We start from the raw sequence: 16,128 nt of genomic DNA on the forward strand, positions 1-16,128 counted from the left end.
CCTTGGTCCTCTCTGTCTCTTGTACCTGACTGGCAGAACCTCAGCCTTGGTTATATCCAACTACTTGCCTCCCCAGCAGCCGACATTAACTGGAGAAAGATCACACAGCGGTGCACATCAAAACTATTTAAATAATTGTTTCAAAATATTGTTTGCCTTTTTCATTGTGCTGACATTTGCATTGGTAGTGTCAAAGCAATGATGGGTAAAACTTCTGATGCCTTAGCAGGATTCAAGGCAATGGCACAGAACCTGTTACACATTTGAAGTTAAAAAAAAAAAAAAAAAGGGAAAAAGAAGCCAGTGCCCTGGCCAGTGTGGCTCAGTTGGTTGGGCATTGTCCAGTGCATCAAAGGGATGCTGGTTCAATTCCTGGTCAGGGCACATGCTCGGATTGTGGGCTCGATCCCCAGTAGGGGGTGTGCAGGAGTCAGCCAATCAATGTTTCTCACATCAATGTTTCTCTCTTTCTCTTCCTCTCTCTCTCAAAATAAACATCTTTTTAAAAACAAAACAACAACAAAAAAACCCAAAAAATACCAGTTTAACTTAGGAATATCCTTGATGAAGCAGTAGAAATTATTAATTTTACTAATCTTACCGCTTGATTATTTATCTTTTTAATGTTCTATGTGTCAAAATGGGATGTCTGCATAAAGAACTTCTGCATACTGAAGGATGCATATCTTTTTTTCTTTTTACGTTGTCTGTATTTGCCATAACCTTTTAAAGCAGAATGTGACTAGAGCACTACACATCTATTCACGAAACTTGCTCTGAGTTACTTTCAAGCGGCTTAACAACATGCCTAGGTAGCTTATATTTCTGCGATGCTAAACAATCCTTTTCTTTGGAGACAAACCCTGTGGATAGTTACTACCATCGTGTTGGTCAGCTTAGCATACTAACTTCTAGAGGCCGAACATGCAGTTGATAACTACAGGGGATGTTAGGCTCAAAAAGCAGATCTTAGGGGATGAAGGTTGTTTTCACCACGCATCTCAGAACACTTTAGCAACAAAAGATTTGGTCTACTTGGGAATCTGCTTGAGAGATAAACACCTCAGACCACAAAGCTAACTAACATTAGGCTACACATATCTTACAACAAACATAACCCCATTATGTTTAAACAGGCCAACATGGAACTAGGAAAGAAACAGGAGCTTGGCTTCAGTACCTGAAGTATCACAGTCTCACACATGTAGAGGGGGAAAGGAACCCGGTCTTCCCTTTAAGTAGTTGCCATGCCCAACATATATTAAAAATGTTAACTAAAATAAAGAAAAAAGTCCTTGAAAATATATTATCCAAGAGAATGAAGGTAAAGTATTAAACACGTGTGCAGGTGTTCTCCAGGTGAGCTTAGTCTACTTCCTCCATGGGTGAGGTGTCATTGTCTCCTTCCAGGGGCGGCATCTCTTTGGTCACAGCAGCACTGCTCTCGCCAGCAGGGGGGTCATCTTCATCTACACCAAGACCATGTTTGATCATCCTGTAGATCCTGTTAGCGTGTGTCTGAGGGTCTTCCAGACTGAAGCCAGAGGACAGGAGCGCGGTCTCATAGAGCAGGATGACCAGATCCTTCACAGACTTATCATTCTTGTTTGCCTTCGCCTTCTGCCTTAAGGTCTCGATGATGGAATGGTCTGGTTTATCTCCAGGTGTTTCTTTGCTGCCATGTAACCCATTATTGAGTTGTCGCTCAGGGCCTGAGCCTTCGTGATTCTCTCCATGTTTGCTGTCCAGCCGTATGTGCTTGTGACAATGCAGCATGGGGATGTCGCCAATCGGTTTGATACGACCACCTTTTCTACTTTTTTCTCTAAGGTGTCCTTCATGATTTTGCACAGGTTTTCAAACTTGGTTTTATTCTCTTCCTGTTTCTTTTTCTCTTCTTTATCTTCTGGAAGTTCCAAGCCCTCTTTGGGGACTAACACCAAAGTCTTCCCCTCAAACTCCTTCAGCTGCTGCATATAGTACTCATCAATAAGCTCAATCATATAGATCACTTCTAGGCCATGCTTCGGAAAATACTCTACGAAGGCCGAGCTAGCGACCTGGTCTTTGATCTCACCTGTGATGTAGTAGATATGCTTCTGGTTCTCCTTCATTCTGGTGCAGTAGTCCTCTCATCACCAGAAGCAGATGTGTAGTATCTTAACAGCTCTGAAAGCTTCTTCCAATTTTGGAGAATCTTCATGAATTCCAAGCTTAATATTTTTAGAGAACTGCTCACAACATTTTTTGTAGTTCTCCTTATCTTCTGCCAGTTCAGTGAAGAGTTCTAAGCATTTTTTGACCAAGTTCTTTCTGTTAACTTTCAAAATTTTGCTTTATTGCAACAACTCCCAGGAAATATTTAGAGGGAGATCCTCAGAGCCCACCACACCTCTAATGAAATTCAGGTATCCAGGGATCAGCTCCTCACAGTTATCCATGATGAAACTCTGTGAACATACAACTTAAGGTTGTTCTTTTTCTTCCTGTTTTCAAACAGGTCGAAGGGAGCACGTCTTGGGACAAAAAGAAGGGCTCTGAATTCCAACGGTCCTTCAACTGAAAAGTGCTTCACTGCCAAGTGATCCTCCCAGTCATTAGTCAGGCTCCTGTAGAATTCCCCATATTTTTCATTAGTAATGTCATCAGGATTTCTCGTCCAATTTGGCTTTGTTTTGTTCAGTTCTTCTCGATTGATGTACTTCTCCTTGATCTTCTATTTCTTCTTCTTGTCACCATCCTTCTTTTCTTCTTCCTCTTTGTCAGAAACAACATCTTTGATTTCAGGCTTGTCTTCGGACTCCTTTTCTTCTTTTTCTTTCTCTTCCTCTTTCTCTTCCTTTTCTTCAGTCTTATCATCACTGACTTCTTTGTCATGTTCCTTTTCCACAAAAAGAGTAATGACATAGCCAATAAATTGAGTGTTTCTTTTTTTATATATATATATTTTATTGATATTTCACAGAGAGGAAGGGAGAGGGATAGAGAGCTAGAAACATCGATGAGAGAGAGACATCGCCCAGCTGCCTCCTGCACACCCCCCACCGGGGGATGTGCCCGCAACCATTGTACATGCCCTTGACCGGAATCGAACCTGGGACCTTCCAGTCCGCAGACCGACGCTCTATCCACTGAGCCAAACCGGTTTCGGCGAGAGTGTTTCTTCACAATCTTTTTGATCCATCTCTCCTCCAAGTACTCCATCTGGTCCTCTTTCAGGTGCAGGATAACCTTTGCTCCATGACCTATGGGTTCCCCTATGTCAGTCCTAACTGTGAAGGATCCTCCTTCAGACGACTCCTAGGCATACTGCTCATTATCATTGTGTTTGGTAATCACAGTCATTTTCTCAGCAACCAAATAGGCTGAATAGAACCCGACACCAAATTGGCCAATCAGAGAGATATCAACACCAGCCTACAAAGCTTCCATGAATGCTTTGGTCCCGGACTTGGCGTTAGTACCCAGGTTATTGATCAAATCGGCCGTGGTCATTCCAATTGCAGTATCCACAATAGTGAGGGTTCGGTCTTGCTTGTTTGGAATGAGATTAATATGCAGCTCTTTCCCAGAGTCTAGTTTCCTGGGATCTGTCAAACTTTCATATCTGATCTTGTCCAGAGCATCTGATGAATTTGAAATAAGCTCCCCAGAAAGATCTCTTTATTTGAGTAGAAAGTATTGATGATCAGTGACATCAACTGTGCTATTCTGCCTGGAAGGCAAACGTCTCCACTTCCTCCTCCTCCATGGGTCCGCAAAGGCTCTGCAGCAACGCAGCACGAGGATGCAGAATCAACTTGATGCATATCTTTTTAAAAATTGAAATGGGGTGGGAGAGAGAGAGAGAGAGAGAGAGAGAGAGAGAGAAACATCAATTTGTTGTTCCACTTATTTATGCATTTATTGGTTGATTCTTGTATGTGCCCTGGTGGGGATCGAACCCATAGCCTTGGTGTGTTGGGACCACGCTCTAGCCATTGTGATCAGTCACTCTAGAAATGCAGTCAGAGCATAGGAAGGAGCTCTTTCCTTTTCATCTTTCCTTATGGTATTTTATCTTTTTTTAGATTTATGGACACGAGATTACAAGTCCTTGATGTGTATGCAACAAGCATTCCTTCTTTGTTAAAAAGGAAAAAAGAACACAAAAGAACACTTACATATTCATCACATTTCACATGACATCAGACTTACTGGGAAGTTTTCAAAAAATGGGAATGCCTGGTCCTCACTCCAGGACTACTGAATCAGAATTTCTGAGTCGGAGCCTGGACATATGAATTTTTAATAAACTGGAAATAATTTTGATGATATCTCTTTTTATTTTTTAAAATATATTTTATTGATTTACGAGAGGAAGGAAGAGGGAGAGAGAGAAAGAAACATCAATGATGAGAGAGAATCATTGATCGGCTGCCTCCTGCATGCCCCACACTGGGAATCGAGCCCACAACCCAGGCATGTGCTCTGACCGGGAATCAAACCTGCAACCTTTTGGTGTACAGTACAATGCTCCAACCAATTGAGCCACCTGGCCAGGTTGAAATATTGTACTTTTAAGGGTTCAAAGTTTATTTCTGGTTCCAGAAGTGTCTCACTGAAGCTGTGAGAGAATAAAAAAGAATGATGGCAGCTATAGGGCAAGATCATAAACCACATAAGGAGGTCTCTGAGCAGAGGAAGGTTAGAAGATTCTTTTCTCTCTGCCAGATTAGCTAATCAAGGGTTGCACCCCACTCTCAGAAACCTAGACTTCCACAGAAAGAAGATGGATTAGGAAGTAACGGCACGTTGCCATGGCAGGGAGACGGGGAGGTGGCTCTTCTATCTCCTGGCAACCGTTTGACAAGGAGCTGCACTAGACTTTGAATTAAAGGCAAGAAAGCTGCCACTCAGGGATCATTTGAAAGAGAACATTAATCAAGCTTACCTTGGTACCTCGAGAGAAATTCAGATTTAATAACAGAAAATTAATACAATGTCAGGTGCCCCTAACATGTACTTCAATGGACTATTTCCTCAGTCTGACCAGTCATGAACGCAGTGAAAGTGTCCTCAGAAAGAGCTTTCCACTTCAGTTTTCTGAAAGCAGCATGCCCCACGCCAAGGAAGGATTAACCTTGTTTGCCAATGCCAGGGGCCAAACTAGAGGGTGATGGATCTGGGATACTTTTGGAACAGACTTGCCAATAATCTTCTTTTTCTCTTTAACCCCTATGTCTTCTAGATATTTCCAAGCTACATATCTAGGTCTACTTCATTCCTTTTAATTGCTGTCTGGTGTTTTGTAAGATGATGTTCTATTCCTTATTTCACCATTTCCTTGTACATGGGCACTTAGGCTGTTTCCAGAGTTTTGTTTGAACACTGCTGTCTTCAACGGGTTAATGTGCCCACATGCAAGTAGTTTCTCTATGATGGAAACCTGAAAGAGGTTTACTGGGTTGAAGAGTATGAACATTGAACATTCTTACACCAGCTGCCAAATTGCCTTTCAAAAGACTATTATTTCACACTAGAGGTCTGTTGCGCAAGAGATTCGTGCAATAGACCTTCCTTCCCTTGGCTTCTAGCACCAGTTTTCCTCTGGCACCCGGGACCCAGGCCTTCGCTCCGGCTGGAGTCTGCCTTCTTCATTTTTGCTGCAGACTCAAGCCAGAGTCTGCTGTCTCTGGGCAGCCGCCATCTTTGTTCTTCTAATTTGCATATTCCCTCCTGATTGGCTGATGGGCATAGTGGAGTGATGGTCAATTTGCATGTTTTTCTTTTATTAGTGTAGATTCTTACAAACAGCTCCCTGCGAGCATCCTGCCCGCTTCCTTCTGACAGCTTTGTGCATGCTATTCCCTCTCACTGGGATGCGTGTCCCTCATTTTTCAGATCTCTATCCAAGCTTTTCTTTTGGAGAGCCTCCCCTCACTGTCATCAAGTTCCATTGCTCCATTCCACTAAGATCATGAGTGTCGGTCTATTCTTACCACTGCCTTGATCCAGATTCTGGTTTCTGACATTCCAGTCTCCACATGCTCATGCTCTCCCCAAAAGCCCAATAGGATCATGTCCCCTCCGCCTTGCATATCACCAACAAGAAAAGCCCAGTAGGATCATGTCCCCTCCGCCTTGCACATCACCAACATGAAAAGCCCAGTAGGATCATGTCCCCTCCACCTTGCACATCACCAACAAGAAAAGCCCAATAGGATCAAGTCCCCTCCGCCTTGCACATCACCAACATGAAAAGCCCAGTAGGATCATGTCCTCTCCGCCTTGCACATCACCAACAAGAAAAGCCCAGTAGGATCACGTCCCCTCCGCCTTGCACATCACCAACAAGAAAAGCCCAGTAGGATCATGTCCTCTCCGCCTTGCACATCACCAACATGAAAAGCCCAATAGGATCATGTCCTCTCCGCCTTGCACATCACCAACATGAAAAGCCCAATAGGATCATGTCCTCTCCGCCTTGCACATCACCAACATGAAAAGCCCAATAGGATCATGTCCTCTCCGCCTTGCACATCACCAACATGAAAAGCCCAATAGGATCATGTCCTCTCCGCCTTGCACATCACCAACATGAAAAGCCCAATAGGATCATGTCCTCTCCGCCTTGCACATCACCAACATGAAAAGCCCAATAGGATCATGTCCCCTCCGCCTTGCACATCACCAACATGAAAAGCCCAGTAGGATCATGTCCCCTCCGCCTTGCATACCACCAACATGAAAAGCCCAGTAGGATCATGTCCCCTCCGCCTTGGACATCACCAACATGAAAAGCCCAGTAGGATCACGTCCCTCCCCCTTGTGCATCACCACGAAGAACCAGGTGTTATCAGTGTGGCATGTGCAGCCCACCTTGATTGTGCCTGCGGAGCACATGCTGGCCATCAGCTCGGGCTCCTCTCCACTCTCCCCAGCGTGCTTGGCAGTTCCCATACAGATGGTAGAGCTAGAAAGATTTAGTTCTGAACCCCAGAATTTCAACTCTGTGACCCCAGGCAAGTTACTTAACATTTCTAAGACTCACTTTTCCCATATGTAAAATGGGCATAATAATATTTAGCTTCAAAATTCACTCAAAATACTGGAGATTATATCAGGTGAAGTATAAAAAAAATGACATTTTGCACAGTTTTTAATTGTTGGCATCTTTAGTAAGAATATGCATTACTTTTGCCAGTATAAATATTCAAGGGATGAAGAAATAGTCTGGTAGAGTTGGCATAGTGTGGTGGTTATGAGCACAGACTCTGGAGCTAGACTGCCTGGTTTAAATCCAGTTACTGTGTGACTGTGGAAAAGTTACTTAACCTTTCTGTGCCTACTCTACTGATTTGTAAAATAAGGACAATCCTATTACTCACCCTGAAAGGTTGTTGCAACCATTAAATTAACGTAAGTGAAGTATTTGGAATAGTGCCAGCACATAAGAAGAGCTGCATAGGAGTTTGTTGGTGTTAATAGTGGATGGCGAAGCAGTAAATGGATCATAACTACCTGCTATCCTCTGCCGTCCCCACATCTTTGCTAGGGTTGCTGGGAGGATTGAATGAGGTGATACCTGAGTGACACCTGGCTCATGGCGAATTCCCCCTTCTTCTGCTTTCCTTGCCTTTCAGTCCCAGTTGGAGGATTTTTCCTTTGGAGAGATCTTCCTGAACCCAGGCTGCATTGTCCTGCATTCGGACACTTTTCACACTGCCGTGTCATAGTGGTGTACTCTGTTCTGTCTGCACCCAACTAGGAACTTTAAAGGTAGGGATTGTCTTAATTTACCCTTCCATTTTTATCACTTGACACAGTACCTGGCAAAGACTAAGAGCTCAATATATGTTTGCTGTATTTTGCATGAAGAAATACGATCACCTTCAAGCAGTTTATAATGTCTAGGATGGAAAGATACAAATATTTGAAAGGGTAATCTCATTATCACATGAAAAGACCTGCTTTGGGCAATATGATGACACAAGAGGCAGCCTGGGGCAGGGACTCAGGCACTGGGAAAGGGTCTGGAGACTTGGCTGGAGTGTCCAGCCGCTCCTGAGTGTTCTGTGCGAATCTGGGCAGTGGCCTAACCTCTCCGAGCTAAGGCCCCCTAAGCCATAAAAGATGAGGAAAATAACACCAGGCTACATGAAAACGCTTGGCAAGAACATTGGTGATTAAGTGTCAGACTTGGGGTAGCTCATCTAGTCTGGAGAAACTCAGAGCAGGGAGAGTTGGCCTTGGCCTGTGTGGCTCTCCAAGGCTGCGGGGAAGAGGCAGTGTGAAGCTGAGCTTTGAGGGGATGGGGCAGAAATTTAGCAAATGGGGCAGAAGCTGGACTATTTCAGGCACGATAATATCTTGAGAAGAAAAAGCTGAGAGACAGACAGAAAAGAATCAGATTTCTTTACTCTATTGACCACAATGAGGAATTAGAGGAAAAGGCTCGTGAATGCTGGCATTTTATTTCATCAGCTTTGAAGGAAGGTGGGGAACACGGGAGGCTACAGAAGCACAGCTGCGGGGCGGAGGGGCCTGGAGAAAACTGTGGCTCCAAATTAATTAATTCAGTGAAATTAATCTTTTAAAAATAGCACACTATTGAGTTTAAGCAAATAAACCCAAACAGAAGGTGTGAGGATCGTTAAATAACCAAATGTTCCTACTGCTTTGAAGTTTAATTTAGTTGTTTAAGTGAATTTTAATTTTCTAAATCCACAACTCTGTAAAGGGGCTTTCAAAAATAAAACGGACCCTTAGTTGTTTCATATTCAGCGTTAATGTGACATAAAAGCAATATATTTTATCATAGCTTTTTAATTAACTGTATTTTCTATTTTTTTTTCAATGTGGCATTACTGTAGGAATTTTTAAAGTTCTAAAATAAAAAAAAAGCAAGTTATAATAATCTCTGATTTTTAAAAAAATTTTCACAGCAAACTTGTGCATATCTAAGAAGGTTTTCATTATTGTTGTTAACCTCTGATTTTTTTGAGCTCATGAGCTCCCTTCTTCGGCTCATTTGCCTTCTACATAACAATCGCCTAGGCGACCAGCATAGAAAGGAGTCGTGATGGCAACCGCTGGTCCTCTAGCATCTACTTGGGGCTGTGTTTGCACCTTGTCTGCAGGTTGTGATGCTGTAGAAGCTAGGAAGTATCTCTTCCCTTGGCGAACCTTTGGCCAGCGCCAACCACTGAGTTACAGACCCTGTTACTAATGGATGTCGCCCCCTAGTGGAAAATCAGGGGTCTGTACACATTCGGAAGGGCTAACTGGCACTGCAGTTGCAGACCACTTTGTCTGTATGCAAGAGAGATGAACTCCCAGTTTCAGGCTGTTCTGTCAAACCTGGTGGTGGTAGAATAATGGTCTCCCTAAAGATATCCGTGTCCTAATCCCCAGAACCTGTGACTATGTTACTTACATGGCAAAGGGGCTTTGCAGATGCCATTATGTTAAGGACATTGAGGTAGAGCACTACCCTGGATCATCTGGATGGGCCCACTGTAATCGCAAAGGATCCTTAAGAAGACAGAGGCAGGAGAGTCAGACAAGAGAAGGTTATGTGAGAACAGAAGCAGAGAGAGGGCTGAAGATGCTAAGCTGCTGGCTTTGAAGACAGAGAAAGGGGCTGTGAATGCAGCGGCTTGAGAAGCTGGAAAAGGCAAAGGAACAGTCTCCTCTAGAATGTCCAGCTGGATCTCAGGCCAGGCGATGCTTTGATTTTTTGGCCCAGAGAGAACCATCCTGGATTGCTGACCTCCAGAACTGTGAGATAACGAGTGTGAGTTGTTTTAAGCCACCAGGTTATGGTGATTTGCTATAGCAGGATAGGAAACTGAGATGCTGCTCTTGAGAAAAGCAATGATACCTATGGGCATGCTGCCTGAGAGACAAGACACCTTGACCCAGGTGCTGTTGCTTTTGTGCCAATCATCCAGGAAGAATGCGACACAGAATCTTGAAGGTCATTTTACACCATGAAAATGCATTTAAAGAAGGGAAATGTTACTGTCTCTGGGCCAACAGGGGTGGGGTGGGGGTGGGGTCACCTGAGGTGGAGTCCTTGTAAAAAAGCAAATGATGACATTGTTGACTCACTGATGAGAAAGTACACTGACTCTCCTGGGGAGAGGGAACTGTTTTTTGAAAGAAACACCTTTTTCCCCCTAGACAATAGATATGTCACACATGTACTATAGAAAACTTGAAAAATATAGAGAAGCAGAGAATGAAAATAATCCATAACTCAGCCACTCAGAAAACCAATATTTTAACATTTTTATTCTAGCAAGTTTTTACCACTCTTAAGATTATAGAATATAGGGAATCTTTTTAAATTTAATATTATATCATAAACATTACCCACATCATTATAAATCCTCTGAAAATGTGCTATTAATGATGATACAATACTCAACCAGTTTTCATATTCTAAAATTGAGTGACTACTTCCATGTTATTAAGCATTTAAGCTGTTTTGGGTTTCAGTGAAATGAATAACAGTATAGTGAACATTTTTGTGTAAAAAATATCTTTGTCTGGATTTTGGATTGTTTCCTTAAGGTAGATATCCAAAGATGAAATAACTGGTTTAGAGGTTGTGAATAATTTCAAGGTGTATGAAACTTATTGAAAATTATTTTCCATTAGGTTTGTATTAATTTTCTCTCTTATTAATAGCTTATATTGGGTGGGAAATCTTCATATAGTAATCTAGCGTGGTAACCTTCAAATCTATTTTATTGACTCACCCTAAAAAATACATTTTGTATCATAATCCAAAACACACACACACACACACATACACACACACACGCATTGAAAAAGCTTCCTCTTTCAACATACAATGCACGACATGATGTTATGTATTTTATTCTCTTCTATTATTTTAAATTCAGGTTTGTTTCTTTTTGTTTGTTTGTTTTTCTGACCTGTCACACAATAGGTTCATTTATTATCAGGATAGCCTTTGGGAAATACCTCAGATATATTGCTGTGGAAAAGCATGGCTATAGAACAATATTTTACGGGACTATGGGCTTGGTAACAATTCAAGCTATTAAATTCAGTTTTGATTCACAAGGTGATTTTGGGGCCTAGGAATAGACCAGGACCCAGTTTGCAACACTGTTTTAGACCATGGGAGTGGACCCAGCTTCGTGTAATTCCTATGTGCATCTACAGATAGGAACTACCTCTTCTAAAAATATCCCAAGCCTCACGTTTGCTGCCTTTTCAAGAAACATGATTGTATGATGAAATGATTTGAGCACTAGATAAAAACAACATCTGCATGGAACAGCTGACCAACCTTTTAAAAACCTGAATTTAGCCCTGCCTCAAAGCCTAAATGTCATCCCCATTAGTTCTGCATTTTGGATGTTTGTTAATTCACAAAATTCTCACAGGTGTACCCCTTGTGATTTCTATGCATTTAATAATGGAAGACGAAGTGGCAACAACAGATCCTTAAAGTTTTGAATTCTGTGATATTTTGACGTAAGTTGCACCTTTGGTGTTATCAGCACCTTTGTATATCTGTGAGCTCTTCCAGCTAGGTTTTATAAAAAGATTTCAGTCTCCCAGATCACATCTGGGGAAGGCAAATGAACAAATAGTGAGCTTTTAAAAATAGAGAAAGGGACATAAAAGGAAGAAACCATCTCTATTTTTAGATAGATGTCAGATTAATTTTTTGGATTCAGGTCTAAGAAATTCTTCCTCGTTGTTGAATACTACCACCATTGTGATGAAATATATATTTTTTAAAAATCTACCATCAAATATATCAAAAGCATTTGTAGGCCAATCAGCTCTAAATTTTATGAGATATTTAAAGGTCAAACATTTCATCAAACATATTGCATTGTTGAACACTAGAAGAAACACAATAATGATGACATAGTTGAATGTTGAAGATTGTGAGAAAGTGCTAAAAAATTATATGACCTTTAATTTATGATTTAGTTTTTCATTCAAGGAAGTCAAAGCACTTCACAGTCTTACTCATTAATTTTCACAGTTCTTTAGAGTAAGAAACACAAAATAATCTTATCTGCACTGTGTAGACAGAGATTTAGGGGAGAGAAGGGTCTCTAGGGCCAAAGGACCTGTCCAGATTCAGAAGTATGAACAAAAAGTTTACAGTTTTTATTCTAAATCACCATATCACATGTGACCCTCCCTTCCATCATAAGTCCCTAGGCGTTTGAGACCAAAGTTTGATTGTTAAACACTTCTGTGGCAACACTTGTATGCCAGAAGCTGTTCCAAGGACTTTCCAGATATGAACTCAGTATTCATAACAAGCCTATGAAGTGGGTACGAGTATTACTCCCATTTCACTGAATGGGAAACTGATATGTAAATGACTTCTTCCCAAGGTCACAGCTAGTCCGTGGTGGAACCAAAGTGTAAGACAGTGTTGGCCTCCAAGGTCGTAACTGTTACACTCTGTTGACTCCCCTTTGCTAGAAGGTAAGTCCTCAGCCTTTTCTTTCGAAAGCCAACCTTTCCAAGGATCTTATGATGTCTGCTATTTTGGAGCTTAATTTTTGATGTGATAACTTTGGTCAGAGAAGGACTTCAAAAGCCTGTGTGTGTGTGTGTGTGTGTGTGTGTGTGTGTGTATGTGTGTGTGTGTTTGTGTGTGTATGGATCACACACATTGATGAAGCAGGAGAGAAGTTTACTCACTATAACTCAGATTCCCCCCAAAAGTAACCTTATATCCTTATATTCACAAACTGCCCCATCCACTTAAGACCATCCCCCTTCTTTCCCATGAGGAAGACACTTAAAATTGTTTATTAAATTTAAGTCTCTTCCAATTTAAAACTGTCAATTATGGGTAAATAGTGAATTCAAATTCACATCCTATCTCAGGCTGTCCCTCCCTGCCCCTTGGGCACCTGGGCTCAGATGTAGGGCCTTTGGGTTTCCCCTGGCTTCCGTGAGATGGCCCTCAGTCTATAGGGTCTCTGGCAAGCTCTATACATGATACAGAGGGGAAGTAGGTCCTGGATGGAATTGTGGATGTCACTGCTAAAGCTGAGGTCCCTCCTACAGCATTTATATATATTTTAAAAATATATTTTTATTGATTTCAGAGAGGAAGGGAGAGGGATAGAGAGATGGAAACATCAATGATGAGAGAATCATTGATCAGCTGCCTCCTGCACACCTCACACTAGGTATCGAGCCTGCAACTCAGCCATGTGCCCTAACTGGAATCAAACTGTGACCTCCTGGTTCCTAGGCCAATGCTCAACCACTGAGCCACACCAGCCAGGCCCTACTATAGCTTTTATAAACAGGCCCTGTGCTCTGTGGCCTCCCTCTTGGATGCCCAGTCTTCTTCTGGTCTACCAGTTTTCTTAGCACCCCCTTATCTCCACTGGTCCTTGTGGGCCCTCCTGGAGCCCAGGATGTGGCATGGAGGCTGGGTCCACTTGAATGAAGCTGCCTTACCACTTGCTCCAGGCATCCAATGCAGGGCCAGTGCCCAGCAGTCTCCTCTGACACAGAACCCAGTGTCTTCAAGTTTCTCAAAACATAAAGCGGGCTCCTTATACCCCTTCGGGAAGTTTCCACCCACAAGGTAAGCCAGGACATTTGCATCAGACCTTTAGCCCTCTCTCCCTTTCCCCTTTCAAATGTTTTGCTCTTATCCAAGTTCTTCCCTTTTCTCTGCTTATTTAAAGGGAAAGTTTCAGAATTTAGAAAATACCTTTGTTGCTCAACAAAACCTACCTTTCAAGATTATTATCTTCACCATATCACATTGATATCTTCAAAATCAATTTGAAACTTAAAGCTGAGCTATGATGTCTTTGATCCCAATAGTGTCGCCTTCTCTCTGAAGCAAAGAACCATTGAGGAGCTGCTGAAGCAATAGGTGGGGAGTAAAGCAACATGATTTACTAAGACGATAAACAGCATTCCTGGAAGCAGGTACCAGTACTAGGGAATAATGAGAACACAACTTAAAAATCTTAATTATAGACGACTTATTGGAGTACACTGATATTATGGCAAGTACACCTGAATGGTCTTTTTTTTTTTTTTTTTTTTTTTTTTTAGAATTACACCCTAAACCACTGTCATGGCCCTGTCTTTGTCTTTTCTACCGCAGTCTTTGACCTCCTATAACAAAGATATTTTCTGTTCCTTCTCTATTTTAAATCCTTTGGTCTTCTATCACCTTTAGAATTAAGTTCAGTTTCTCCTGTGATCTGGGCTCAGCCTCAAGTTTCACTTTCCTCTGATTCCACCTCCCACCCCACATGCCTTGCCCCAGCTGCCAAACCGAGTTCCCTGGAGACCCTCTCAGCATTCTGCAGTCACAACAGCCCTTGCACACGCTGCCCACTTCCTTGAATGCCTTTTATCCTCATCCTTCACCCTGGCCACTTGGCTTGTCCTTCAAGACTCAGATCAAGTGGCATCAACCCAGGGAGCTTGTCCTTATACCCCCGACATGCTTTCTGAGTTTGATGTGTCTCCTCTGAGTTACCTGAGGCTTTGCTATCCTACTGTTTATAAAGTGGTTTTAATGGTCTGTTTATATCTCTTTATCACCACACGCACACACACACACACACACACACACACACGGGATCATGAATTCTGAAAGGCCATAACTTGTGTTTTCATCTCCGTATTCTCAGAATCTAACACAAGTGTCTGGAACATATTAGATGCTAAAATTTGTTTCGTTGCTGAGAAAAAGAAAGGAAGGGAGGAAGAGGGAATTTGGGGCACATCAAGGCTCAGGCGGAGCAAGCATCACGCCTGCAGCTGCTTTACTTGTTGGGACTAACAGGTTGGCTAGAAGAGCAAATGCTGCCTCCTGAGGGCCTGGGATTTTGACCCCCCACTTGCTTTATAAGGACTAGCGTGTGTGATTTTGCCTTTGCCGTTCACAAGACTATTCATAGCAAGACTGGCTCACGGTGCCTGGCACGGTGCTTGGCACTTCACAAGGGCTCAGTACCGATTTGCTGGTTGACTTGTCCAGCTTCCCACTTTGCCTCCGAGGACACAGGCTAGGAGGGTCCTCCTGTTGGCCTGTGGCAGGAGGTCCCCAGCTTAGAGCCCCATGTGATTTTCTCTTTCCCTGGGGTGGCTGTGCACCTGAGCAGTCACCCGATCAAAACGGCCTCTTGAGGTGAAATGGGAATCCAACCTCCCCCTCGCAACCCCTCCAGACTTCTCAGTAGTTGGTATTTGATACCACTACCCAGGGGTCCACTCCACTCATCTGCCTTCCAGGAATGTAGTGCATGAAATCAGCAGAAGTCATAGAGAAAACTTTCTTATACCAGTAAGTCTGGTAGAGGAAAATGAACCATGTCCCCATTACATCTCACAGAAGCCATAACTTGGATAAGACTTCTGCTCTTGGTTGTCTCTGAAAGGGCAGAGACTCCATTTTTGTGCAAGGCCTTTCATCCTGTCCCCAGAATAACCTGCCTTCCGGGAAAGACCACAGCAAAGCAGTTGTGCCCAAATTAAACTATACCATAGCAAGCTCCTTCCCCATCAGGAAGTAGCAAGGCAGAACTCAGACCCGGGAATGGGTTAATCATTCCCTATCCCTTGCGCGCGCCCCAAAGACCTGCTGTAAAACCCTGAAATAAAACCCTGACCTGGAGCTGACCAATCGAGGTCAGCCAACTCAGGAGCCCACCTCTTCCCCTGCCCCAGACCCCCATAAAACCTTTGTTGAAGCTCGCTCTCTCTCCCCACCTCGCCGCAGCAGCGCCGGTGTGTGTGTGTGTGTGTGTGTGTGTGTGTGTGTGTGTGTGTGTGTGTGTGTGTGTGTGTGATTGAGCTCAAGCTAGCTTGAATAAAGGCTCCTTGCTTTTGCATCCGACTCGGCTCCCTGGTGGTCTTTGGGGATCACGAAATCTGGGCATAACATCTCAACTGTTGTTTTTTTTTCCAGGATAGCTTATAACAGAAACCATTGTATATTTTAAATGATTTTTTAAAATTATTGTATATAACTGTACTTAATTTCCTTGGATGTAACTAACATTTCAGGCTTCCCTGGCATGTAGGTAGGAAATGAAGTTACATTTGCTTTTGATGCCCAAACTGAAATGGTTTGGGCCCGAGCCAGCTTTG

The 16,128-nt window shown here is 42.8% G+C and overlaps 1 pseudogene across 1 annotated transcript; it reads right to left on the minus strand.

Moving 5' to 3' along the window:
- Window positions 1-1,365: 1,365 nt before the first annotated feature.
- Window positions 1,366-3,751, minus strand: LOC307105909 (heat shock protein HSP 90-alpha-like; annotated as a pseudogene). The gene is made up of 2 exons: window positions 3,157-3,751; window positions 1,366-2,923 (listed from the first exon to the last, which is right to left on the minus strand). The product of its transcript is annotated as a heat shock protein HSP 90-alpha-like (transcript).
- Between the last annotated feature and the right edge of the window lie 12,377 nt (window positions 3,752-16,128).

The sequence above is a fragment of the Cnephaeus nilssonii genome, assembly GCF_951640355.1.
Source record: "Cnephaeus nilssonii genome assembly, chromosome: 10".
In the NCBI taxonomy this organism is placed as follows: domain Eukaryota; kingdom Metazoa; phylum Chordata; class Mammalia; order Chiroptera; family Vespertilionidae; genus Cnephaeus; species Cnephaeus nilssonii.